Source organism: Camarhynchus parvulus, chromosome 17, assembly GCF_901933205.1.
Source record: "Camarhynchus parvulus chromosome 17, STF_HiC, whole genome shotgun sequence".
NCBI lineage: Eukaryota > Metazoa > Chordata > Aves > Passeriformes > Thraupidae > Camarhynchus > Camarhynchus parvulus.
The window spans coordinates 3,224,224-3,251,887 of NC_044587.1; the positions used below are offsets into that span (position 1 = coordinate 3,224,224).

The 27,664-nt window shown below is 55.0% G+C and overlaps 1 protein-coding gene across 1 annotated transcript in view; it reads right to left on the bottom strand.

Annotated features, from left to right (window-relative positions):
• Positions 1-27,664, bottom strand: part of RXRA (retinoid X receptor alpha) — a 108,432-nt gene that overhangs the window by 75,028 nt on the left and 5,740 nt on the right. The window lies entirely within an intron of this gene.

Consider the following 27,664-nt stretch of genomic DNA (forward strand, 5'->3'; position numbering starts at 1 on the left):
GGGGCAGAGAACGCTGCCAGGAGCAGCTCCGGTTCCATGGTGTGGGCAGGAGGATCCCGGGATGCTGGGCTGGGTGAGCAGCAGCACGTGTGCCTGGTGTTTGTTGTGACAGCAGCTCCATTAGCACCCAGGAGCCAAGCTGCCTTCCCAAGGACACGGCACAGACACTCCAATTAGTGCTTTAACCCTAATTAGTACGCTAATGAAACTCGTTGGCTGGGAGAGAGCAGGTGTGAGAGGATGGAGGGGGAGCTGCAGAGTCCCCTGGGCTGAGCCACGTCTGTCCCAGACCCCCAGGTGCCTCTGCCACAAGAGCTGCAGGGACAGAAAACCAGCGGGAGGAGGAATAAAAGGACTTCTCAGGTAGGAAGGTGACAAAAGGACAAACAAGTTGGTGTGGGGCACACCGGTGTGCCAGCTCAACCCCAAGAGCCACCCAAAAGCCTGGCACTAGGGAGTTCCCACGCCCCAGTGAAACTCTGGTGACAATGCCAGCGATGAGCTGGCATGTCCTGGGCACAGGAGAGATTACAGGTGACAAACAAGCAGCTCTCTGCCCACCCAGGAGGGCTGGCAGGGGCATTTTGGGGACAGCAGCACTGCAGAGGCACAGCAATGTTGGGGAGCTCCCCTGAAGGGTTCCCTTAAAAATCAATTTGCACTCTCACAGGTCCTCTGGTTTAACCTTGCCTCCCTTTGCCCCTGCAGGAGCAGAAGGCTCAGAGCTGCCATCCCTGCAGTGGCAGACAGCAGAGCCACTTGGGCAGCACCAGATGTGACAGAGGACGCCCCGTGGCCAACGCCTGACACCAGGCTGGGTGACAAAAGGCATTTCTCAAAAGGCTTGGAGAAATCTGTCCCCCCACGCCTGCTGGGGAGCAGCCAGAGCTCTGCTTCCTGCAGGGCTGTGCCTCAGCAGCTCCAGCCAGCCTCTCCTCTCCTCCTGCTGCCGGGGAAGGATGGGTTAAACTGCCCCTGCGCTGCCCCAGCCCTAGGGAGGTGCTCAGCAGGGCAGCTCAGCACCCAGTGCCTCAAGGATTGGGCTGGCTGGTGCACAGCTCAGGTTAACCAGCTCTGGTGGATGCTGGAACAGCTCTGGTGGACACTGGAATAGCTCTGAGTGATGCTCAGCACAGCTCTGAGTGATGCTCAGGATATCTCTGAGTGATGCTCAGCACAGCTCTGAGTGATGCTCAGGATATCTCTGAGTGATGCTCAGACAGGATATCTCTGAGTGATGCTCAGCACAGCCCTGAGTGATGCTCAGCACAGCCCTGAGTGATGCTCAGGATATCTCTGAGTGATGCTCAGCACAGCCCTGAGTGATGCTCAGGATATCTCTGATGGATGCTCAGGATATCTCTGAGTGATGCTCAGCACAGCTCTGAGTGATTCTCAGCACAGCTCTGAGTGATGCTCAGGGTATCTCTGATGGATGTGCTCAGGATATGTCTGATGGATGCTCAGGATATCTCTGAGTGATGCTCAGGATATCTCTGAGTGATGCTCAGGATATCTCTGAGTGATGCTCAGGATATGTCTGATGGATGCTCAGGATATCTCTGAGTGATGCTCAGCACAGCCACAGCAGGGAATGCCCTGCCTGGGCACACCTGCCCTGGCTGTGACAGTGCAGGACCACAGGGGACAGGCCCTGTGACCGCCAGCTGACCCCCCTGAGCAGGCTCGGGGTCACAGTGACCCCACAGCTGAGCTGGTGGCCAGGGGCGCTGGCAGTGCAGCTCCACCTGCTCCCTGCCCCGCAGCACAGGAGCCTTTCCTGGCCCCATCCTGCCACCCCCACGCCCAGGCTGAAGCCAAAGCACTCCCAAGTGCAGCTCCCACCCCTCCTCCTCCTCTCCCTCAGCGTTTGCAGATGGGTTTTACTCATCCCCCAGCCCAGAGCTGGCTCCAGCCCTGCTGCACAGCCACGGCCACGCTCATCCCTAGCAGTGTCTGAATGGGAAATGAGCAACAGGAGTCCAGACTTCAAGGCTGGCGGCTTTAGATGTCATTTGGGTTGGTTTTTTTCTTAATCAGATCCATTGTCAACCCACGAAAATGTGCCTGTGACACCCTGGGGATGCGTATTCCTGACGCTGTCTGGGGAGCAGCAGAAATGCAGATGATTCAGCTCCAAAATTATCAGCAGTGGGATGGGATGCAAGCCTCCAAGCAGATCCCTGGCTATTCCTGGGCAAGAGCTCAAAGCCGCCCTTGCATCTCTCTCTCTCCTCCTCTTGAAATCAGAGCGGAGAGCACAATTCCATATTCCCCTCTTGAATCCATTCTGGTCTTTCCCAGCCTTGCAAGAAGGGAATGGAGCTGGAGTTCCTGGGCCATGGCTTTGCTGGCTGGCATCCCTGAGCGCCAGCAGTGCCAGGAAGGACAAACACCACCCCAGGCACGACCCTGTTGGCCTTTCCCATCTGCCAGGAGGGTTTGTCCCGGCTCCTGCTGGGCTCGGGCGGCGCGGTGCTGCCGCTGCTATTTTCTCCTTGTTTTCCTAGACATTGACACTTCCTCCCTGCACCCACGGCATGGTTTCCAGGCTTCAATTCTCTTCCCTATGGCAACAAAAAGCCAGCCAGGAAACCTCAACCCACTCGCTCAACTCTCTGGCAAGGGGAGGGAGGGAGGTGGGGGAAGCTCCAGCCCCTCTGGGCTGGTCACTCCAGCTCCACACAAAACTATTTGAAAGCAAAACTTTGGCGACAATTACAAAGGTGTGGCTCACCTGGAGTGTCACCATAGCCCAGGCAAGCAGGGGGACACCAGGAGAAGGATGGGATTTGCAGAAATCCCTGTTGCACGTCCATCCCAGCCCACATTCTCTCAGATGCTGGGTTTGAGCACTGGATTGATCCAGCCTGCAGCTCCCCTGCTCCATCAGCATCCCAGGGATGCTGCTCCATGAATACCCAAATTGTCCCCACTGCTCCTAAAACACCCAAATAGTCAGGGAAAGGCCAGAGCAAGGAGTGGGTGCTGAAGAGGAAACGGGGAGGAAGGATGAGAGAGCAAACAAATCATATCAACTCAAATCAAAGCAGGCCACGGAAATGATTACACTTAAGCTTTTCACGCCTGGTTAATTTTGTTATTATTCAAACAAACTCCTGGTTTTGTTTTGCCTCCTTGAAGGAAGAAGCAGAGGGGAGAGAGCTCCTCCAGCAACCCCAGATAATAACCACAGGGAAAAAAGGCTTCCTGATCCAACAATGGGAGACAATTAGCACGAGCTGAGGTGCAGGAGCATCTTTAACCTACCCTGCCTTGTCAAAACAAATACAGGAACACTTTGTGGGGAAAAGGGCTGAAATTAGGGATTTATTTGGGGTGGGAAGGCCACACACCCCGGCACTGCATCACACACTTCACTGCCACAGCAAAAAACATTTTGGGATCTCTGGGGAAAACTGGGCCAGGGATGGGATCCATGGATGCCCAGCGAGTCTGAGCAGTGAGGACACGGTGCAGCAGGCAGGATGTGACCCTGAGGTGGCCGCTGGGCTCACAACCCCACTCCCATCTCTGTTTTCAGCTGTGTCTCTGCTCGGGACTTTTGGCATCTTTGCTTTTTCTCAGCGCGCCCACAAAGCCACCCACCACCCTTAGAAGGATTTTTCCCCCTTCCAGGACAATTTTTCAAGGCCAGCAGAGGGATGAAACCCTTCCAAACCCACCAAGCAGCAGCTGAGGTGCTTCTGCAGCTGCTCAGCCCGAGGAAGAGCTGCCTCTCCCCCTCTCCAGCCGCTGCTCCTTTAACTGCGCCGTCAGAGAAAACCCCCGCACCGCAAATCCAACTGTGCGTCATTCAGCTCTCATTTTGATTGTTAAAAATTCATTAATGAGAGCAGATTGGTATTATATCGCTGCCTTAATTAAAGAGGGCTACGGAACAGCATTTTAAATAGCAATGTCATTTTCTAATTGACACAGCTACATTATAAAGAAAAATACTTAAACAGAACTTGAAACCGAGCCGGTTTCTTCTGATGGCAGAGCTCATTTTGGCTTCAATTTTTAATCTGCTCGTAAAATATTTACGGGCGAGGGAAGGGATAATGTTTCTCCAGGTGTACAGTTCCCCTCCTCCTGCCCAGGCCCCCGGGAGGCTGGCAAGGGAGGAAGGCTCCAGCATCCAGGGAAGCTGCTCCTCCATCCTCCTCGTGCTGATCCCATGGCTGAGTGCCTTCCTAAGCCCCAGGAGACTGGGAGACCCCAAGCCCTGCTCCACTTGCATCCTTGCAGTTAAATCCCACTGGAGTTGAGTGGAAAATGTGCTTTTTGTGCTGTTTTTCCTGTGCCCAGCATTTCTCCCCCCACCAAGGGCAGAAAGATGACAGGGAAAAGCACATCTGTGCCTGAGGTGGGTTCCAGAACTGGCTGGGTCACTGTGGGCTTGCTGGGGAGGCACAGGGATGTGGGATGGGGATGCAGGACAGCTCAGGCCAAAAGCATCCCACGTCAGGCCACGTTCAGACACCGGATCTCCCCTCTCACGCGCAGACACTCAACACCTTCCTCCCCTTTTTCATCTGCTTCGTCCACAAACTCCCCGCATCCAACAGCGAACTCCACTGCACTTCAGAGCACAGATTCCTCCTGTTTTCCATTTAGGAAAAAATCTGGTCACCACTTCAAGCAGAGCAGGGAAGAAAACAGCTCCGTGCGCCCGGACACGAATTCCTTTGCCGAGGCGGCGCGTCCCCCTCTCCCCACCCCGCACGCAGCGCTCTGGGAAAGCAGCCCCTGCTCACACCAGCAGCAGCAGATTTTTCCACCAGCATGAGTGGAAATTAGTGGCATTAGTCCACCGGGTTTTGCCAGCCAGCCGGGGTGAGCTCATGGCAGAGCCGTCCGCACGCCAAGCCCAGTGAAAGCGGTAGCACCGCGCCTTGGCCACCGCGCTCAGAACAAGCACGAGGGCAGGGTGAGCCAGAGGACAGGTTGCTCAGAGGCTTAAACTCTGGAGCTAACTCTCCCTAGCATTCCAGATGACCTTCCAGGTCCTAGAGGCACCCTCCGCCCTGCCTCAGTTTCCCTCCTTGCCTGCTCCCTTTTTCCAGGTGCTTCTGCGGCATCCCCAGCCCGAGGGGTGCAGGGATGGGGGGATGCTCCAGCCAGCCCCGGGGGTCTGGAGCATCCCTCACCCTCTGCCTGCTCGCAACAACTTCCAAAAGCAAAACATCAGCAGCCCACAGGGTGGCTTGGCATGGCTGTGCTGTTTTTCCAAAATTTAGAAAACTAACAAGGGAAGGGAAATATCAACTTCTCCCTCGCTCTCCGAGGGAGGGCTGCTCACCTCCACACCCCATGGGAAGCAAAGAGCAGCAGCTGGCACCATATAGGATGAGCCCAGAGAGGTGGCAACACACCCACACAGCTGCTGGGGGGTCCAATCCAACGCCTTGCCCATCCCTCGGCCACCATCCTCCCCACGCCCCTGCTCCCGTGGCTTCTTCCCCTCCTGTTATGAGAGGGTGAGGCTGTCCAGCTGGCTCGTGGAGGATCTGGCTGGGCTGTTTAATCAGGGAGAGTGATTGGGCCGTAATTTCTTCTGATAAAGTATTACAGATGCTACATTTCGAGCCATCTGGCAGCAGCCCACGTTTCCTGCCTCTGCTTCTCGCGCTCTCGGAAGGAGAGGGGAGAGAGGGAGCAAAAATTAAAGGCAGGACGGCAGGGAGGGTTGTACTGGGATGGGAAGGGGAGCAGGGAAGGAATTCCCAACTCCCATTCCTCCCACAGGATGGGACAAGTGAAGAGCACGTCAATGTCCCCAGGAATAGCAGAGCAAGTGGGGCTGGAGCTGCCAAAAGCCAGGGCAGGGACAGAGCCCTCAGAGCATCCTCCTCAGCTGGAAAATCCTCCTGGAAGGGGGAAACCCCCTTCTCCCTGCCTGCCCCACACTTCAGCATCAACACAGGCACGATGAGGGTCCCCAAACCCTTAACTCTGGTCACAACGTTGAGAAAATCATCTCATCAGAGCGAGGCAAGCCCAAATCCAAACAGATCGGAGTGCATGCAGCCTCAGAGCAGAGAGTAATTCACCCTGAGCCCAGCAATCCGGCAGCACAGGGGGAGGCTCTGCAAACAAGAGGCAGCTCCTTCGGATTTAGCCCAGCCTGAGCAGAACCACATTAAAAATAACTGAAGGGAAGGGCTCGCACTTCATTACCCCCGACAGAACTGGGTCTTGGTCACGCCAAGGATCTGCTGGGGAGCCCTCACAGCCCTGCCTGGAGCTGCTCAGGTGGGAGGGGGGTGCAGGGGGCTTTATTTCCCGCTTTTCCCTCACCTGCTGGTGCAAAATGCACAGATCCCTTGTGCCCAGCATCCCCTGCATGCAGCCCCACCCCGGGGAGATGGGGACGGTGCTCCAGCAGCACACAGAGGCAGCAGAGATGCTCCTGGCTTGCAAAACCACAGGAGGTGCCTTGGCACAGGGCTCCTGGCGTGTGTGGGATCAAAGCCCTGAAGTTTCTTTGCGAACCACAGAGAGTTAAAGGCTGGCCAAGGCCCTGCAGCACGTGCTTTATGCATATGTAGCCAATGTAATGCAATTATACATTAATCTATAACTAACAGCCACGGTAATACAACATTACAGTAGGTAGATTATCCCATCTCCTGTCATTTATTATTGTTATTTGTAATCCATTAGCGTCCAGAGCTGGACTGGGGTCAGAGTGCAGTGTCCTGGCAAGCTTTCACCCACCCTGGAAGGAGCAGGAAGATGGAAGACCCTCCTGCTATGGGGCCAAATCCTGCCCCACACTGAGTCCTGGGCAGAGATCTGCCTCCCTGTTGGCACCAGGACAGCTCTCAGGGCTTGGGTTCCCAATGGGACACATCCACCAACACTGCATAAAGCCACCATGGCTTTGCCCACCATTCCCTGCCCCAAAACGCTGGGGCCAAATGGGATGAGGGGCTCAGCAGGAACCTGGGAGCCCAGGGGCCAGACCCCTGCCCCACCATCCCCATGGAACCACTCCAGCTGCCTTTGAGCAGAGGGAACAAAGCCCAACTGGTTCCACACAGCCACCAATTAATCTTGATCAACACCACCCTCCGGGGTGAGTCATCCACCCCAAGTCAATTTACATTTTTATTAAATCACACAGGAAAATCAGGAGCGTCGTTAGTTCTCTCCGATTCAACACGAGTTCTGTGTTCCCCCACCGTTCACCTGTGTGGGAAAACACCCTGGTTAAACCCGGCATCTCCGGTTTAACCATTTCTTCCTGGCACTCCCCATCCCAAAGCAGCCCTTTCTGCACAGCCTGCAACTAAACCAGGCTGGAAACCAGATCCCTGGAGGGGAACTGTGACAGCTGGAGATGCTGCTGCCCGGGGAAGGAGGGTTGGGTGCGTTCCTGGACACCCAGTGCGTGGCACAGGCAGCACCAGTGGCTGTTAGTTATAGATCCAGAGCCTGGAGGGACCTCCAAGGATTCAACAGCACCGTTTGTGTCACTCGTGTCACCACCACAGCCCCTGCACGGAGCTGGATCTGCCTCAGGAAGTTCCCTGGGAGGGAAAGGCAGATCCGTGTGCACAGCAGCAGCTGGGGGATCAGTCAATGCAGGTTTATATCCATCCTCACACCCATCCCATCCTGTAGGACTGTATCATCCTCACTGCTGCAACACAGCAGTGCAAAATTCAACAGCCTTTTATTGATGGTTCCCACATGATGCAAGAGGATCTGCGGGAGAGCAGGGAAGGGATCTCTGGAGAAGGGATAAAACCCAGGGTGTGCACAAGGCACAGCAAAGGGCTTCCCCTGGAGCAGCACGGCAATCCTGAGGCTGCTCAGTGGGCTAAAACAAGAGGAAGGGTCTCCTGACACTGCCTGAATTAATATTTGCTTGAAGAGAAAGCCCAAAAGCTCCTGCTGGGATCACGATTCCGTCCTGCTGGGGACTGGGATGGAGAGTGCTTGCTCAGAAGAGCACTTAATGTGACTGGGTCAGAAAATTATTTCCCAAGGATGAATGCTCCAATGATGGAATGTTTCCCAAGGATGAATGCTGATTGTTTGCAAAGTCTGATCAATTTGGGCCATATTTCCTGTGAAAGGAGCAAGAGGAAGGAGGGGAATTTCCATCTTGCAATTAAATTCCAAAAATCCTGTCTTTTTCTCCCAAAACAGCACAAAAGCACGGTTTGAAATCTCTGCGCTTCCTGCCAGCGGGGAAGACTCCAAGTTTCAACCACACGCTTTGCAATTCAATTAGCTGCATCCTAGGCAAGGGCTGAAATCCCAAAATCTGAGCAATGTGCTCAGGGATACTCGTGGCACAGAGATATGATGGCACAGGGATGTCACAGCACAGGGATGTCAAGGCACAGGGATGTCATGGCACAGGGATGTCATGGTACAGGGATGTCATGGCACAGGGATGTCATGGTACAGGGATGCTCTGAGCCAGGAGAGCCCTTTGGGATCACACTTACCAAACCCCAGCTCATCCCTTTGGGATCACACTGTACCAAACCCCAATGCCAGGCTCAGCCCTTTGGGATCACACTGTACCAAACCCCAAACCCCAGCTCATCCCTTTGGGATCACACTGTACCAAACACCAAACCTCAGCTCATCCCTTTGGAATCACACTGTACCAAACCCCAAACCCCAGCTCATCCCTTTGGGATCACACTGCCAAACCCCAATGCCAGCTCAGCCCTTTGGGATCCCACTGTACCAAACCCCAATGCCAGCTCAGCCCTTTGGGATCACACTGTACCAAACCCCAAACCCCAGCCCATCCCTTTGGGATCACACTGCCAAACCCCAATGCCAGCTCATCCCTTTAGGATCACACTGTACCAAACCCCAATCCCAGCTCAGCCCTTTAGGATCACACTGTACCAAACCCCAATGCCAGGCTCAGCCCTTTGGGATCACACTGTACCAAACACCAAACCCCAGCCCATCCCTTTAGGATCACACTGTACCAAACCCCAATGCCAGGCTCAGCCCTTTAGGATCACACTGTACCAAACCCCAATGCCAGGCTCAGCCCTTTGGGATCACACTGTACCAAACACCAAACCCCAGCTCATCCCTTTAGGATCACACTGTACCAAACCCCAATGCCAGGCTCAGCCCTTTGGGATCACACTGTACCAAACTCCAAACCCCAGCTCAGCCCTTTGGGATCACACTGTACCAAACTCCAAACCCCAGCTCATCCCTTTGGGATCACACTGTACCAAACCCCAATCCCAGCTCAGCCCTTTGGGATCACACTGTACCAAACCCCAATCCCAGCTCAGCCCTTTGGGATCCCACTGTACCAAACCCCAATGCCAGGCTCAGCCCTTTGGGATCACACTGTACCAAACACCAAACCCCAGCTCAGCCCTTTGGGATCACACTGTACCAAACCCCAATCCCAGCTCAGCCCTTTGGGATCCCACTGTACCAAACCCCAAACCCCAGCTCAGCCCTTTGGGATCACACTGTACCAAACCCCAGCCCATCCCTTTAGGATCACACTGCACCAAACCCCAAACCCCAGCCCATCCCTTTCTGCCTCTCCAGGCCCTTCCATCACCTCGGCAGGATTTGCTGGCTCAGCACAGCAGCTCCTGCCCCCTCCCCGGGCTGCAGGAGCCTCCAGAGCAGGCGGGAGAGGGAATCCCCTCCCCAGCATCCCCCTCCCCTTCCCGGCTCCTCCTCGGGGGGCAGCCACGATGCAGCTCCGGATTTCCCAGGCTGCCTGCAAAGGGCCTTTCTCGCATTCCTGCCGTGCCTGCAGCGCTTCTCAAGTCCTGTTTTTCCACTCCAGCAGCCCCCCCTTCCTTGTTTTCCTTCTCCGGCTGCTGACCCAGATTTTATAATGAATGAATCCATGCAGCGCTCTTCAGACTTTAATTATTTTTTTCACTTTTTCTCATCATACATTATGCATCAATAATAAAAAAAAAAAAAAAAAAGAAAAAAAATCCACCAAATACCAACGCACCCCAGCACAATTAATTTAAGGCTGAATGGTTCACTCCTGCCTATCGCTAATCGCAAACGGGCCTGGAAATTGCAGCGCTTGTTTCAGACCTTGTGTTAATGTCAGAATGAAAACAAACAGGTTTTAGGAGGCTGCTGTGCCTCAGACAGCAATGCCAACTCATGGATTTCTTCAGAAGAGAAGCAAGCATAAAAAACCAACCACAGAAGTTGGGGGTTTAGGGTATTTACAGTGAGAACTCACCACGTAGCTGCCTCTGCTTCCCCTGCTCCTGACCACGAGGGAGAACTGCACAGATCGGGCAGGAGGGATGCAGGAGGGAAATGGGAACCAGGAGGGAAATGGGAACCAGGAGGGAAATGGGGATCAAGAGGGAAATGGGGATGCAGAAGGGAAATGGGGATGCAGGAGGGAAATGGGAACCAGGAGGGAAATGGGGAACCAGAAGGGAAATGGGAACCAGGAGGGAAATGGGAACCAGGAGGGAAATGGGAACCAGGAGGGAAATGGGGATCAGGAATGAAATGGGAACCAGGAGGGAAATGGGGAACCAGAAGGGAAATGGGAACCAGGAGGGAAATGGGGATCAGGAATGAAATGGGAACCAGGAGGGAAATGGGAACCAGGAGGGAAATGGGGATGCTGGAGGGAAATGGGAACCAGGAGGGCAATGGGATGAAGGAAAGAGATGCAGAATGGCAATGAGATGAAGGATGGCAGTGGGATGCAGGAGGGACATGGGATGCAGGAGGGAAATGGAGGCCAGGATGGCAATGAGATGCAGGAGGGGAAAGGGATGCAGAGATGGCAATGGGATGAACAATCAATGACAGTGGGATCCAGGAGGGCAATGGGATCCAGGATGGCAATGGGATGAAGAGCGGCAATGGGATGAAGAGTGGCAGTGGGATGAAGGAGGGCAGTGGGATGAGGGATGGCAGGGAATTCTTCCATTCCCCAGGACTGCAGGGACTTTGGTGGAAACCTCCCCAGCTCACAACCAGCACGGTGACTTTGCTTTTCCCAAGGGATAACATTTTAATCCCTCCACCTCCCAGGCCTCAGGGAAGTCCCTGAGCCAACCCTCCCTCGGGGTGGGCTCGGGGAAGCACCACAGGCTCAGGGGCTCTGCCAGCTGTGCCCACACCTCTCCCTTCCAGGCAGGGCCAGAAACACATCCCTGGCTGAAAACCAACTCTGGACCAGTTGTGACCTTTCCAGCTGAAATTCCAGCCCTGCCACAGGCACAGGCAGCGCTGCCCTGATTTACAGATGGTCGGGATCTGTCCATCCCTGTGCTGAGCCCTTCCTGCAGCCCTGCCTACGCAAGTCCCTTCAGAAAAAAAAACCAAAAACCAAAGCAACACATGCAAACACAAAAGGCCCTAATTTGATCATATTCCTCTGGACTAAAAGCACCTTTGACCTAAATTTCCACCACGGGTTGGAATTCACCCTCGGCTGGCAGTGGATTAGGGGAGAGCAGAGCCCTGTGAGCACAGAGAGATCCAGGATCCTGCTGCCTCCTTTCCCAGCAGAGGGGAAGGAGGGCAGGAACCCCCAGCACACTCTACCCAGGCCTAGAAGCGCCTGGGTGTCTCAATTTATGTAAAGTGGAGCTAATTTCACATTATCATATGATATTAGAGCCTACCTCTCTCTTGCAGCCCATGTGCAAAATCCCCGAGCAGAGCTATGAGGAGCATATGGAAAAACATCTCCAAGCACAAACACCCACCTACGGCCTGAGCTGTCCAAAGTCACAGAGCCATCACAAAAGAGGCTTCAAGCAAAAGCAAACAGCCTTGTGGATGTTTTTTTCCTCCCCAAAACACCCAGAGACTGAAGCTTCTCCTAAACACATGCCTTGCATTTTCGCTCCTGCTGGCAGTTTAAAGGCAGCTCACAGCGTTCACTGGTTTTGTTATCAAGGTAACAGCAAGAATTATTCCTGCTCTGTCATTAGGAGCAGGTTTCCATCCTCTGCAAGCCAGCCAGAGGTGAGGAGAGGCTCTGACAGAGGCAGGAAGGTTTGGTGGGTGCTCGGGGAGACAGAGCTGACCATGAGCTGCCTCTGCATCCTCTGACTTTGTCAACACCTCCGCAAGAAATTCCCTGGAGAGGAGGGAGAAAGGAGATTACACAGTGCTGACAAGCTCCTGGGATGTTTCTGAGATGCCCTGCAAGCTGTCAGGCTGTGATGAGCCTCCTGCAGGGGCTGCATGGGGAGCAGGGATCCCATGGCACAGTCCCTGCTGGGCTGTGGGGGTGAGACCATCGGGTCACCCTGGACTGAGTCACCTGAACCTCCCCGTCCTCATCAATCATTCTGGCACGGGGAACAAGAAATCCTCAGGGAAAGCTGGTTTTGGAGGCTGCTGAACTGTTCTTGGCACTGCTTAGGAGGGCTTCGATTCGCTAGAAAATCCCAAACATTTTAGTATCACCAGAATATTTGCTCACGGGATGACGAGTCCTGCCATGAAATGGGACCTGGCCTCTGTGTCTCCATCACAGGGACACTCCACTCTGTCATGCTGATGAGGAAGGATGCTGAGACCAGCCAGGGTCACCTCCTGCACAGTGTGACATGGCCATGGGGGCTGTGGACACAAGACCCACCTTGCCTGGCCAGGAACTCCATCAGGAGCTGGACCAGGGTGGGATGAGCAACCATGCCCACCATGCATGCCCACCAGCCTGGCCAAGCTCCAAAACACCCCTGTGCCACCAGACCAGGGGGTTAATCCTCACCTTGTGCCCACACCTCCCTGCTGTGCCCTTTCCAGTGCCAGCCAGAAGCAGCTCCAGCCACCTCCCAGATTGTTGACTTTGGCTCTGGGCAGCCACATCTCTTCCTTGGGGCCACCCCACAGCCTGTTTTCCCTTGGCCCAGGGAAAAAAGCCTAATTATTGCTTTTTTTTTTTGCCTCTCCTTTCTTCTATTTTAAGATCACACGCCTAAAATTAGATCTGCTCGCACAATGGGGCTCTGAGATTTAATCCCTTCCCCAAAAGCTGACAAAATAAATTGAACCTTTGAGTCATTTCTACACACTCCTCAGCCGCCAAAAGAAGTAAACAAACAAACAAACAGAAACTGCACGGGGGCCAAACCACTCTGTCCAGAGGGATTTAAGAAACAGCTGCACCTGCACCAAACCATCTCCTGCACCCAGCGAGGAGCTTGAGCTGCTGGAGGGCTCCTCTCTCTGTCTCTCTGCAGATCTCCACGGTGCTGTGGATGCTCAGATGCTGCAGCAGCTCCTGGGGAGCAGAGCAAAGAGCCAGCAGACACAAGACTGCCTGTGTGGGTGGTGGTTACCAGGAACATCGTGGCTTCAGCTGCCTCCCCCTAAAATGCTCATGGGGACGGAGCAGGCAGAGAGATGCTCAGGTTCCAAAGGCTGTGGGTGCACAGAGATTGCAGAGAAAAACAGACAGGGATCTATGGTGGGATCTTCAGACTTTAATTATTTTCTCACTGTTTCTCATCATACATTATGCATCAATAATAATAAAATAAAAGAAAAAAAAGAAAGAAAAAAAAATCCACCAAATACCAACGCACGCCAGCACAATTAATTTAAGGCTGATTGGTGCCTGCCGTGCCTGCAGCCCCTGGTGATGGCTCCCCACACCAAGAGGAGCAGAATTAGCCTTGGCTGGAGTCACAGCCCTGCTGTTAACTCACCTCCAGCTGCTCCACACCTCAGCCTGTCAGGTGGGGCAGTCGCACAGACCGGCTCGCAGCAGAGCAATTAGTTAATATCTGCAAAGTGCCCTGCAGTTAATTAATTGCCATTAACTCATTAGCCAGAGTTTGACCTCCTAAGCCCAGCTTTAAGCCCTGCCCTGCTAGGCAGGGGCTGGTGTGCTCTGTGTGCGCAGAGCCCGTGCCCAGCTGGCTGCCCCAGCGCCCAGGCAGCATCACCAGTGTCCCTGGGGTGTCCCTGCATGGCTGCACGAGGCCATCCAGCCCTGGCACCCTGCTCACCCTCCCAGGGGTGGCTCTGGGGCTGTCCCTGCAGGGATGTGGCCACCAGGCTGAGCGCTGGCTGGTCGTGCGTGCTGGAGCTGCACCGGGAGCAAATTCCCATCTGGCCCTGGATTCCTGCCATATGCTGCCCAGGGAACCTGTGTGCCTGCAGCCTGGCACCAGGGGGGTGCCCACCCTCCTCTGCAGCCCATCCTTGCTGTGCTGGTACCTGCCCCAGAGCGGCAGGGTGAAAATTTGACAGTTGTACATCCATGTCCCCTCCCCGTAGGTATATCCCCCTCCCCAGTGAGGGATGTCCCTTCCAGCATCACCTGAGGCTGCACGAACACTGCTGGGCGGATGCAACACCCAGGGCTGCAGCTGCATCCCTTCTACATCCCCTTTTCCACCCCCAGGACAACACTGGCCCAAAGCCCTGGGTGGCAGAGCCCACCAGCCCTGTCCATCCTGCAGGTGCTGTGGCACTGCCAGGGCTCAGACCCTGCAGGTCTCTCAGGGATGCTGCAGGCAACAACAACCAGCAAATTATGCTGGTCCCTGCTGGAAAATCACCTGCCACCCCTCTGCAGGAAACCCCAAAGCTTTCACCCCCAAGAGCTCCCTGCTGTGCCAGCAGCAAGTCCCACAAGCAGCAAAAACCCTGCACAAAAGCACCACGCTCACTGCCTGCACATCCACCCTTCCCAAATGGCTTTCCATGGAGAATCCCAGATGGGCCACAGGACAAGACCCACACCAGCAAGGTGGGCAGAGCCCAGGCATCACTACCCCACACCTGCTCCATGGGATGCCCACGATGGGCAAAGCCACTGGGCACTCCAAACCACTCCTGGATGCTCCAAAACACTCCTGGGTGCTCAAACCACTCCTGGATGCTCCAAACCACTCCTGGATGCTCCAAAACACTCCTGGGTGCTCAAACCACTCCTGGATGCTCCAAAACACTCCTGGATGCTCCAAACCAGCTCCCAGGGATGTCCATGATTGGCAGAGCCCAGCTCTGGCTACTCCAAACCAGCTCCCAGGGATGCCCACAATGGGCACATCCCACCCCATGCCAGCTCTCCAGCTGCGGGCCAGCAGCAGCCCCGGCACGCGAGACCGCGGCCTCGGGAGCAGCCAACAACAACAAACTCGTGTGTGAGCCACAAAGGGAAAAACTCTGCGAGGAAACAATCTCAGCCCGACTCTTCCCGAGCCCACACCGTAAATAACGCCCCGTCCGGGTTTGTTTTATTTGTTTTAATGATGGAAACACAGCCCGGATTGTCCTGCTGGCTTGGGCAGGCTCTGTCCCCGAGCAGGGGAAGCGAGGGACACCCTGCAGAGCCACTGCGGCCAGCAAGCCTACAATAAACAATGAAAAACCGTGCCTCAGAGCTCTGGGCTGAGCAGAACCCCAGCAGAACCTCAGCAGAGCCTCAGCAGAGCTCTGGGGTGAGCAGAACCTCAGCAGAACCTCAGCAGAACCTCAGCAGAGCCTCAGCAGAGCCTCAGCAGAGCTCTGAGCTGAGCAGAACCTCAGCAGAACCTCAGCAGAGTCTCAGCAGAGCTCTGGGGTGAGCAGAACCTCAGCAGAACCTCAGCAGAACCTCAGCAGAGCCTCAGCAGAGCTCTGGGGTGAGCAGAACCTCAGCAGAACCTCAGCAGAACCTCAGCAGAGCCTCAGCAGAGCTCTGGGGTGAGCAGAACCTCAGCAGAACCTCAGCAGAGTCTCAGCAGAGCTCTGGGGTGAGCAGAACCTCAGCAGAACCTCAGCAGAGTCTCAGCAGAGCTCTGGGGTGAGCAGAACCTCAGCAGAACCTCAGCAGAACCTCAGCAGAGCCTCAGCAGAGCCTCAGCAGAACCTCAGCAGAACCTCAGCACCCTGCCAGGCCGAGCCCAGCCCGGGTGGCACACGGAGACCAGCAATGTCCTGTGACAGCTCCACAGCTGGCAGCGAGGGAAATGAGCCCCAGAGACAGGAATGTTGCACACTTCAGCGGTTGTTTCCAAGGCAGTGATGGCTGGTCCTGCACGCTGGGGCTGCAGGCCTTCCCAAGATACTCATCCTTGTTTTCCACAGCGATCTCAACACCAGATTGGCTCGCCCACGTCTCCATCGCTGCTGCCATTGTCCTGACACACCATTCCCATTGCTCCACAAGCAGGAGGAACCTTCTGAAATGGTTTTCTTGGCGTCAGAACAAACCTTTCCTTCTCTGCTTCCTCCTCCTGGTCCAGCTGAGGATGGAGGGTCCAGCCCTCACCTCCCACCACATCACTCAGTGCATGGCCAGGCCAGGAGAAAGCCAAGCAGCCCAAAGCTGAGACAACCCTCAGACACAAGCAAGTTAAAAATACCTCTTTTTCAGACTGAAGTTCAGGCCCCAAACGGTAAGAGAATCCAGGAAAAATGCGGCAGGCCCGGCTGGTGGCCGGCTTCCAGCACCAGCACCTCCCTTCGGAGGAATCCAGCAAGGAGCCTCACTAATCCACCCAGGACACACCAACATTTCTTCCTCATATTATTGGGTAGGGTGTTGCTTTGGGTTTTTTTTTTTCCTCTTTTTCGTTTTTTTTTTCCGTCTGCTCAGCAGATTTGGCGTTTGCTGGGAAGGCACCAGAGCCGCTGGGACTGAGCTGGGGTGTCGTGGGGAAGGGGATGGAGGGACCCCTGTGGAATTCTGTGTGCTCCTGGCAGCAGCCCAGGGAGCAGAGTGGGGAGCACAGCGCATGTGTGGGCACTCACACTGAACAAACACACAATGTCAGCCCCGTGCCTCAGTTTCCCTGCCCTCACAGCCGTGCTGGGGGGCAACACAGGCACTACAGGGGAATGAGGGGGCACAGGCAGCACTGCCAGCACCCAGCAGGATGGGTCCCCAAGCCTTTCCTCCAACCCCACTGAGGATTCAGATCCCCCTCAGCCCATCCCACCCCACTGCTGCCTCCACAACCTCCTTATGCCCCTGCTCCTTTGCAATTCCCAAACTGCGCCCCAAACCCACCTCACCCTCTGCCCAGCTCTGCCCTGATAAGGTCCCATACGTTTCCCAGGAGGATTTTTGCCCCCCACCACCCCACTGAGCTCCAGGCACGCTGCCACAGCTCCAGCTTCCCTTGTGCTGACTGGGGACAGGACACACATGGCCTCGCTATCCACATCAATCCCTCAGTGCTGGGAAGGAGAGGAGCTGGGGGCTCACATTTGGTCCTCGGGGGCTCAGCACCAGCCTCTCCCCAGCCCCTGAGGTGCTGCTCTCCCTCCCTCCTGGTGAGATGCCCCCTGAGGAATTTGCACCTCATTCCTTGACACCCGCTTTAATTATAGGTATCAAGGCAGCTTCTGTCTTTCACAAGAGCTGTGAGCTAACTTCCTGCTCCCCTTTTTTCTCTGCGAGGGGTTCCTGACTCACTGGATCCCTCCCCACACAAGCAGAGGGTGCTGGGCTCTGCCAAAGCCCCCCCAAAGGCTGGAGCAGAAACTCCCGGCACTCAGCTGTGACATCCCAGGATGATCTTCAGAATCCCAGCCCTGGTTTCCTGCTGCCACCAGGAACAGTCTACAGGCAGCAGTGGCACTGAGACATGGGAGGTGTTGTCTCTTGGAGAGCTCCCTGCACACAGGATGCTCCATGCTCACCCACCAGGCTGCGCAAGCTCCTCCAACAGCAAAATGCTGATGGGTGTCTCCAAAATCCTCCCCCAACAGCACATCCCGATGCTGCAGCATCCCTGTGCCTGTGGCACTGCCCACCAGGCTCTGCAGGGAGCAGGTACACTTGGTTTTCCTCCCCAGCTGCTCCCTGGCACCACTGCCCCGTCCACCCATCCCTTCCTGATGGAGTTCCCTCTGCAGGGCTCTGCGTTTGAGTGTTGCTGTATTTTGAAACATAAACTCATCAATTTCAGCCTAATGAGGACTTTATTGGCCGGGGATTACCATTATTCAGCTCAAGGAGATACAAATAAACATTCACAGGTTTTAGTCTGTGGAAGGATCCTGATCCTGCTGATGGCTCCCACTCCAGCACCCACTTCTCCATCCAGACAGATCATTCCAGTGCCATCCACCTTGTCCCTCCCACTCCCAGATTTCCCTGCCCAATGCACGGGCTGGGAACCCCACAGGGCTCAGGAAGGGACCCTGGGCTCACAGCAGCCACAGCACACCACTCTGCTTGCTTTAATTTTTAATCAAGTCACAAGACGGGGCGGATGCAGCTGGAAATAAATCATCAACCACAACAGCAATAAAAGCACCCCGGTGGCCTCGGCTCAGACGTGGTGAGCACAGGACCAGCAGCCAAACCACCACTGTCCCATCACTGACAGGGTGACAGAGCAGCTCCTGTGCCAAGCCTAGACACTGCAGTTGTCACTGAAGAAATGGTGACAGGGTTGGACCAGGAAAGGAAAGGCAGGAGCCACTACAGCCAGTCAGGCCAGCCCCATATCGCTGGGAAAAAGGGATCCAGGATTGCAGCAGTCCCTGGGATACCTGCCCTGGGGACACACATCCCTCCTAGCTCGGGGCTGCAGCTCCCCTTTCCAGCCTCCTCCAGTCCCAGGGCCAAGGGGAAAAGGGGAAAGAAAGTCTGTGCAAGTTTCTCCCACGCAGGGAGCCAGCAGTGCTCCTGCGCAGGGATTGAGCAACGTGGGGATGAGCCAGCAGCATCTCCCCAGCCCTCACCCTCACCACAGCAGTCAGCTCCCCTAAGCCCACCCAAATACATCCCAGGAAATGGAATTTCTCTCTGCTGCTGCCCAGAGGATTCCTCTGCACCAGGCAGGAGCATGGGGCTGCTGCCTCCGCACCAGGGTCCCTCCGGCCCCCGCCCAGCTCGCAGCAGAGGGATGTTCTCCCTTTCTTCTCTGCGAGGATTAGACACACTTCTTTTCTCTCATTGCTTTTCAAAAGAGAGCCTTTTTATCACCGCTGATCCCTGGGGGAAATCTTTCTCTATTTCTCTCTCTCTTGCTTTCATAGCTGGGACAGTGGGAAAGGAAGTTTTCCTTCATCTCAATCTCCGTGCTGACAGGCACAGCGCAGCCCCCCGGGACCCTGCGCACCCCCAGCTCTGCCTGATCCCACCAGGGCTCTCCAGCAGCTCCCAACACCACAGGCCTGAGAATACCCAGCACAAACCCTCCCTGAGCCATTTCGAAACCCACACTTGCGAAATCCTCATAAAAACCCCGGGCAGGACCCGCCAGCAAACCCAGCTCAAGGCAGCCACAGGTGCTCTGCCCTCGCCTACCTGCTCTCTCTCTGGAGGCTCCCATTACATTTCCCAGCGTTTCTTAAATGGATTTTTTTTTTCCTCCCCTCTCCCTCCTCCCTCTTCCTGACTGCTGTGGAACAGATCGAGCTGAGGAGAGGAAACCAAAGCTGGGAGCTGGCAGGGGTTTAGGCACGCACGGCGCTTTTAATGGAGCGCTCGCATGAGGATGGGGAGAAATGCCCAAGTGTGATCACAGCTCACAGCAAAACAAGCAAAGCCAGCCATCCTAAAGTGCTGTCAAAAACACCCAAAAAGTGAACTCATGTTTTTTTCTACCCTCTGAGCCCTCTCTGTTGCCGAAATCGGGGCCCAGGCTGGTCACAGACAGGGCGTTTTTTTAATTATCGACCATGTTGCAATGTTTTCTCTTTTTATTTTTAGGAGGCCCTCTAAAACTATAGAGGAAATTATCCAAAAGAAGTTTGTTCAAACGGCCTGTCAGTTTGAGGAAGTGAAATTAAACCAGAAAAAGAAAAAAGAAACCCCAGCCCTGAATCCTAATAAATCACACATCCAAACACACACAGAAAATTGGAGAACTCCGGGCATGCCTCCAAAGCCAAGGAAATGGATGATAAACACAACAAACCTAGCTCTGCCCGGTAATAAAGGCTTCCACAGTGGGAATTTCTCACCCCGGAATCACTTCCACTGAGAAGGGCACAGCTGGTGGCACATGGGGAGCTTCCCCCACTGAGCTGAGCCTGCAGGGACAGCCAGCGATGCCATCCCATGCTGAGCTGCTCTCCAGGGACAAAAATCCTACACTGCATGAATTTCCCTCCATAAATCCCTTTGGAGCACGCCCTGGCTCTGTCCCCACTGAGAATGGGTTGATGACCCCATGACACAGAGCGGTGGCTGCTTGGTTGTGCTGCTGTCACCAGCTGGGCTGGCAGTGGGGACCTGCTCAGGGCTCACACACCCACCCAGAGCAAACAGGAATCACCTTGGAGGGGGGAAAAAAGCTGTAAAACAAAAGGAAGGGAAAGGGCAAATGGAAGAAGGATGAAGATGCTGAAATAAATCCCACCAGGCACGCAGGTGTCTAAAGCAGGAGGCAAAATCAGAGCGTGGGACAGCAAAAATGGCAGTGTCAAGGCCCCTTTCAAGCTCCAGATGCAGCTCCCATAGGTGAGGGTGCTGCAGAGCGATGCCCATCCCTCCCCACCCACAGGGCTCATCCTCTGAGGCCACCCAGCAACAGGGAGAGCAGGGCAGGGACACTGGCAGGGCACAGCCAGTGACCTCAGAGCAGCCCCTACATGCCCAAAGCAGCATTTGGGGAGACCACAGCTGAGGCAGGAGCTGAGGCTATGACAGCAAAACCAGAGGAGGGGTGGGGACACGCAGGGGTGACCCCAGGAGCAGCTGGCATGGTCCCCATGACCACCCTGGCACGGCCAGCAGCTGCAGGGAGCTGAGCCCAGCCCATCCTCTGCTCCATGCCTTCCAGCAGAGGTTGCCATGAAAGAGTTAAAGCTTTCTGAGCTGGGCTCTCCAGAGGACTGCAGTTAAAAGTCCACCAGGCATTTTCCCATGGCGGACTTTACCCCAGCGCGATAACGCGCCCGGAGGTGCCAGCCTGAGAGGGACCAGCCAGCAGCCCTGGCACAGCAGGGACAGCTGGCACCAGGGTGGGAGACCCCTGAAAAACCTGCACAGGACAGGAAATCTGCCAACCAGCCCCCAAAAGCAGCATTTTGGGGGTCTGGCAGTGAGAGGCTGCACGGAGCAGCGCCGGGCTATCCCACCTCATGTGGGAACGATGTGCCTGCCCCCAAGGAGGCCATTCCAGCATGTCCAGCCCAGAACAGGCTGAAATTCCCACCCAGCAGAACCCAGAGATTTCTCTCCCTGTTCCTGAGGGCGAGGCAGAGGCAAGTGGCACTGCTGTCCCTGCTGGAACAGGCACCTCTCCGAGGCTGTCTGCAAACCCTCTCTCAGCAGGACGACACACACCATTTTTTAGAAGCTGGGTGATGTAACCAACCCGTATTTATCATGCTGAAAACATCCCAAAGCTCCCTCTCTTCCAGCTCCCAAGCACACAGTGTTCTCTTAATAAAATAATTGCAATGATGAATGGCTCCTTATAGTGTTCTTCTTCTGCAGCTACTGACAGGGCCAAGAGCTGGGATGGAAAGTCCTTCTCCTCAATGAACCCTCAAGGTACATTCAGGATTTTACCTCCTCCAAGCAAAAAGGGCTGAAAAATTGGGGAAGTGCTGCCAGTGCTGTTCCAAGTCATCCCACCAGGCAGAGAACACCAAAATCCCTCTCCTCCAGCTCAGCCCCATCACTGTCTTAGTAATAAAGTCAGCAAATCACTGCAGGTCAATCCCAGTCCTTGCTTAAGCTGACGCAATCTTGAAGCCACCTGATGAAATCAGTGCTGAGCTCCAGATCCCGCCACAGGCTCCACAAAAATCCACCCTGACAAAAGCTCCTCTGCCCAAAGGTCCACGGGACCCCCAAAACCAACACCAGGAGCTCCTTTCCTGCACTGTGGAAATCAGGCTGTGGATTCAATCCTTCACTGCAAGTCCTCAGGTGATTTCCACACTGACAATTACAGGACAGCTCAATGCATTGGGGTTGGCTCTTTTTTGTTTTTGTTTTTTTTGTAGAGTCATTTCTACCTTATTCATTTGTAAAGGTGCTTTGAATTAGGAGTGCACTGGCTCTGCCTTCCCTTCCCACACAAAGCTGGCTTTTACTCCCAGCCAGGGCCAGGCTCTCTGGGTGTTTTCCTGTGCTCTCAAAGACTTAAAATTGAGCAGAGAGGTGGCAGAGAGGGACCTGGGACCTCATCCTGGCCTCGACTGCAGCTGGAGGGACTTCCCAGAGCCTGGGAGAACTGGCAGGACCGGCTGCTCCCACCCTGCAGGCACATCCCTACACCCAGCTCCAGGCTCACCCCTTCCTAGCCAGCACTCTCCCACCCCAATGTGTCCTGCCCTCCCTACAAAGGGCTGGGCTCTCCAGATTTTGGGCAGGACTGGAGCATCCCTCTGCTCTCAGGGATGAGCCAGGATGAGTTTCACCCTCCATGGCACTGCTTTCCAAGCTGTATCCTAAAGTTTGCCTGCTTGGGACAGCCCTGAGCAGAGTTTTGGGGTTCCAACACCATTCCCAAGCTGCGCCCCCAGGGTGTGTGATGCTGCACCTTCCAGCATTTGAAATGCAACTGCTCCAAAAAAAGAGACCTGGAGGATTCCTGGAGCAGCCCCACATCCCCTGAGCTGCCCCAGGTTTTTGGGAAGGCGCCTTGAGAGGAGGATCCTCGCCTCGTGTGCGTGGGTGGGGGCGCCAAATGGGCACCTTGCTGTTTGTTACCTGCCTACCCAGGGCCTGCTGCAAGAAATCCCTGCCCTGCAACATTTCCTGCACACACCTAGAGGCTGTGAAACCTGGCCAGACGTGGTTTTCCTCACCTGCCATGGCTCAACACCGGGACAACCGGAGGAGCGGCGCCCAGCTCCCCTCAGCCAGCCCAGACAGAAAAATGCAGTGGGAAAAGAGAGAGCCCGAGCCCAACAGAGCCTGCTGGGCTCTGATTTCCACAGAACAAACCTGCCCCACAGGTGAGGCACAGACCTGCCAGAAGGGAATTGCTGGTTTTGCCCCTTGACACTCCAAGGTAAAGCACCAGGGCACTGCTACCAAAATACAGCTCCAAAACCCCTTGGACAACGAAATCTGTGTCTCCCAACCTTACAAACGGGGTGTAATTCGGGGTGCCAGCATCAGCCACCCCAAACTGCCCTCTGGGGGTCCTGCTCCCAGCCAGTCCCAGCTCTGAACCGCTGTTTAAAGGCTCCACATTTGCACACAACAGGTACTGAGCTGGCCTGGGGCCAGCCTATCTCCAGCTGGGATCAGCTAAGCCTTCCTAAGTGCTTAAATAGGGGCCTGCAGGTAATTGTCCCAGGAGCCTTAACTCTTCCTGGAGCCCCTCTGAGGTCCGGGCCCTGATGAGGAGCACGGTGTAGAAAACCAGCAAGGCTGGCAGAGGAGAGATGTGGATTTAGGGCAGCACTTGTCACTGCCTCCTGCCCTCCGAGCCCTATTCCCGACTGCAGCACTTCCCAGGATCTGCCTGGGCATCCTATAAATAAATCCCACGGCAGGGGCTGGGCAGAGCAGCCTGTAAAGCACAGGGCATTAACACCCAGGCTGGCACAGCTGGCTCACAGCGTGCCCCAGCAGCCAAGCACAATTTGCTTAGGGGTGCAGAAAGTTTTGGTTTGCCCCGGCAGGAAGGGAGCCTGGGTGGCCTCTGTAGGTACAGGAAACCCCTTTCTATCACACACATCGCTCTGCTTCCTCTGGATTTCTTTAACCTTTCACTCTTGGCCTGATTTATGCTTTCACACTGATTTTTGCACGCCTGCATTTCCCTCCTCCTCCTCCTCCTCCTCCTCCTCGCCGCTCCGGTGCTGCGGAACCACACCAGGAAAAAAGCTGGCAGGGCTTTGGCATCCAGGGAATAATCCCTGCAGGGAAACCTCCTGCTCTGCCTCACTCCAGAGGGGCTGGGCTTTGGCAGGAGGAGGGGAACATGCCGTGTGTGTCCTGTGGCGCTGTGCTCCAGCACGCAGCTCCAGCCCACCCATGGGATCCACGCTGGGCTGCGTGTGATGGGCAGGCACTGGAGCAGCTAATCTGGGACCCCAGGGACACATCCCAGGCAGAGATGGAGATTCTGCTGCAGAGGAGCTGCCTGGTGAGCCCCAGGCTCCAGCACAGCCCAGGGCTGGCTTTTCCCTGCAGACAAGGAAAGGAATCCGTGAGCAGCTCAGCGCTGAGCCCTCCAAAGCATCCAGGCATTGCACAGCAGGCAGCACCCTGTCCACAAAGGGCATCCCTGGCACCACAAGCACGTGGAGCAGTGCCCAGCGATGCCATCACAGGCAGGAGGGCGTGAGGACAGCGGGGACACTGCCTTAATATCACCTAAAGGGCCCCTTGGGTGGGAAGAGGAGCTGCTTGTTCCCAGTCTCCACGGGGATCCTGGCACAAAATGAGCAAAACATTGGGCTGTGTTGGAAGCATCAGCTTCCTGGGAGTGGATGGGGAGGCTGAGGCCAACAGCTCCAAGGCACTGTGGGAGCAGGGACAGCAGCTCAGAGCCCAGGGGAAAGGCTGGGGAGGAATCCCAGCTGAAGTCAATTCTCCAGGCTCAAACTGGGAGCATTTTAATCCATTCAGTTGGATAAATAAAGTGTGGGAGCAGGCGGCCCTGGCGTCACCTGGCATCACCAGGGAGAAGGGATGACAGAGGCAGCGCACCAACCTGGTGCTCCACCCCTGCTGTGGTGTCCTAAACCCCACACAACAACCTGAGCCTTACAGGGAAAAGGAGAAAACTCACGAAAAGCATCTCTTCATTCCATTTGCATGGGACATGAGAGGCCACCCTGAGAGCCACCAGCTCCCAGGGCTCCCCCAGCCTGGCACGGCCACCGAAAAGGAAATGCAGTCTCAAAGGTTATCACTGTGGTGTTTGACTGAGCATAAAAATCCCGCTCTGAAAACAAAAACAAGGAAAGACAGGGAGGGGGGGAGAGAGGGGCAGGGATGTACAGCCCCAAAAAACAGGAGAGGGGGTGCAGGGGCTCACCCCACACCAACACACATCACCATGGCAGGAGAGTTTCCCAGGAAAATAAATGCAAAGTCTGTTATAAAAGTTTATCAGCGAGGAAGAGCGAGCGCGCCTGACTACAGGATAGAGATGTCATTATTTTCATGCATCTGCCTTACCCAATTTTATTTAGTTGCTTTCTGCACCATTTCATGCTCATTCTGCTGCTGAGCTAGACAATTGCTTTATAACTCTAGGGTGCAATTTCACTGTCTGTGAGCCACACGCACGCACGCGGGGAGAGCTGCACCTCCCTCCCTTCTCCCCACACCCCGAGCTTTGGAGAGGAGTTTTCTTCATACATTTGAGGGGGAAAAAAATAGAAATTAAAACGCTAAGCCACTGTGTTTAATATATTCCAGGAGGTGTGTGGGGGGAGCAGCCCCAGCGAGCAGAGGCTCCCCATTAAGGCTGAGCAGGATGAACTGGAGGGCAATCTGCTCTCTCACGCTACTGAGAATGAGAGAGACAGAGCCCGGCTGCAGGGCAGGAGCGCTGTGAATCACGCTGGATTTTTATGATCAATTGAAAGTCACACTTGAACAAGTGCAGGTCAGCGGGGAGGGTTGGTCACGCAGGTGCAGAGCTCCAGACAGAGGCTTTCAACTCACTCGAATCACTTGGTACCATCCTTGGTAACCCTTTTTCCTGCTCAACCATTAAACACCCCCCCAAGGGCTGCTGTGGGGTGTGAGGGGTCTCCAAAAGCAGCCCCAACACTGATGGGATGCATTGTGGGATCATGGATTTCCCCAGCACAGTGTGCTCCAGCATCCCCAGCATGACCCAGTGCCTGCTCCACACCATCAGAGACCACAGCTCCTCCACACCAGGCAGAGCCACAGCTCCCCAGGTCTGATAAAATCACTCATCTCCCACAAATGGGGCAGAAAAAGAAGGGTTGGGGGCAGAAGGGGAGGCCAGTTTAGTCTGCTAAGGATGACCAGTACAGAATATCTCATATATCCCTTTTCCAAGAGCCCCCACCTGCACACAGGTCTTTGGGAACAGGGCAGGGAAACTGCAGCACTGGCAAACCCCTCTCACCCATCCTTCCCACCCCCAGGAGCAGCCAAACAGCTCCCCCAGCTCCTTGTGATGCCCCTGGCTCTGCTCCTGCCTCTCTGATCCAATTCTTCTCTGCCACCATTCACCATCCCTCACTCAGCTCCCCCATCCCAACCTTGCCACCTCCATGTCCCAGGGCGGATTTTGGCTGGAATTTCACCCCCTCTCCTGCCATCTCCGTGCCTCAAGCTGGATTTTGGCTGGAAATTCTCCTCTCCTGCCCTTCTCCTTCCTCTCTTGCCTCACCACTGCCATTGCCTCACTGCCACTCCGGAACGGGCACGTAGGAGATGCGCTGCCCGCAACAAAATTTTCTCACACAGCCCACAGAGTTCACAGCAAAGGGAAGAAAAAAAAACACAAAAACAAAGAAAACAACTCTCCTCCAGCACTCACTTGTCAGCCAGAAATGGAAAAACAATAATCAAATGTTTCTGAAAGGAGATTGGGGCATCCCTCCCTAACCCGCCCCTGGCAGCACAAAGGATCTGCCCCAAGAGCTGAGGGGGCTGTAAATCACTGGAGGCTCCCTCAGCTCTCCCTCCCTGGATTTTTTTTTTTTCCCAAGTCTGTAAAGCCGAAGAAAAGCCAAAACTCCACAAAAGAGGAGCCCATGAAAAGTAACAACCAGCTGGGAATGCCATTACCATTTTATTGGTCCCCAATACTGCTATTGCCCCTTTTATCTCCTGGCTCTGCAGCGATCCTGCAGCTGATGGGATCCAGGGAAAGGCTCAGACAAGACCCAAACACACCACCAACCTCCACTCATGGCCTAAAAAGCCAAATTTTTGACCAAAAAATCAAATCCCCCAGGGTTTGGAAGAAGGAGCAATGAGCACAGTGGGAGGGAGCAGAAGGGGATGCCAGAATTAAACCTTGCTGCTGAATTCCCTGAATCTTGAGGGTGTTTTTTCCATGCCCTGTGCTTTGGGAGCACCTGGCTCACCCACAAACCCCACCTGGGAGCTTTCCTTTGCTGCTGAGCCAAACAGCAGCTTTGAGGGGGAGTGGGTTTGGAGGTTTTGGACCCTGCACAGGCCAGGGGAGCTCGGTGGAGCTGCCGCCCCAGCTGGATCAGCTCTGCAGGGCTGGCTCAGCTCTCACCACCACCCCACGCCCTCGCTCCGGGCCCCGTTCCCAGCTCTGACACTCCCCCCGTGCCTCAGTTTCCCACCCTGGATCTGCCCCATCTTGGGCAGATGAGGAGTTTTGGAGGCAAGATCCATCCCCTGCTGATGTGCAGAGGCAGGAGCTGGCACGGGCACAGCTGGGACCAGAATTACAGCCCCGAGGTGCAACCTTGGAACTTTGATTGTGGATCACAGTAAGAGAAAAGGGAAAGAGAGAGGGGAGGGGAAAAAAAAAAGCCCAAGCATTTCGTGTTCACCAGTGCTCTGTTTGAACAGGATTATTTTTTAACTCCACGTTAAACAACATTTCAAAGGAGAGGAGCTGCATTTGGGCTTAATTTGAGCCCTTTCTTCCCTTTCTCACAAGGGAATTGTTCCCTGTTTATCTCAGAAAACACCCTCCATTTTGAGAAGCTCCCTCCCCTCTAAATAAAAACTCAGGTTGGTTTCCTTGACTTTGCTTTGCTCTTTCTAAGCCAAACCTTGTCAGAAAAGGCAAGTTCTCACAGCCAGTTTCCATCTCAACAATAGAGCATTTTCCCAGGCTAAATTGCTTCTGTC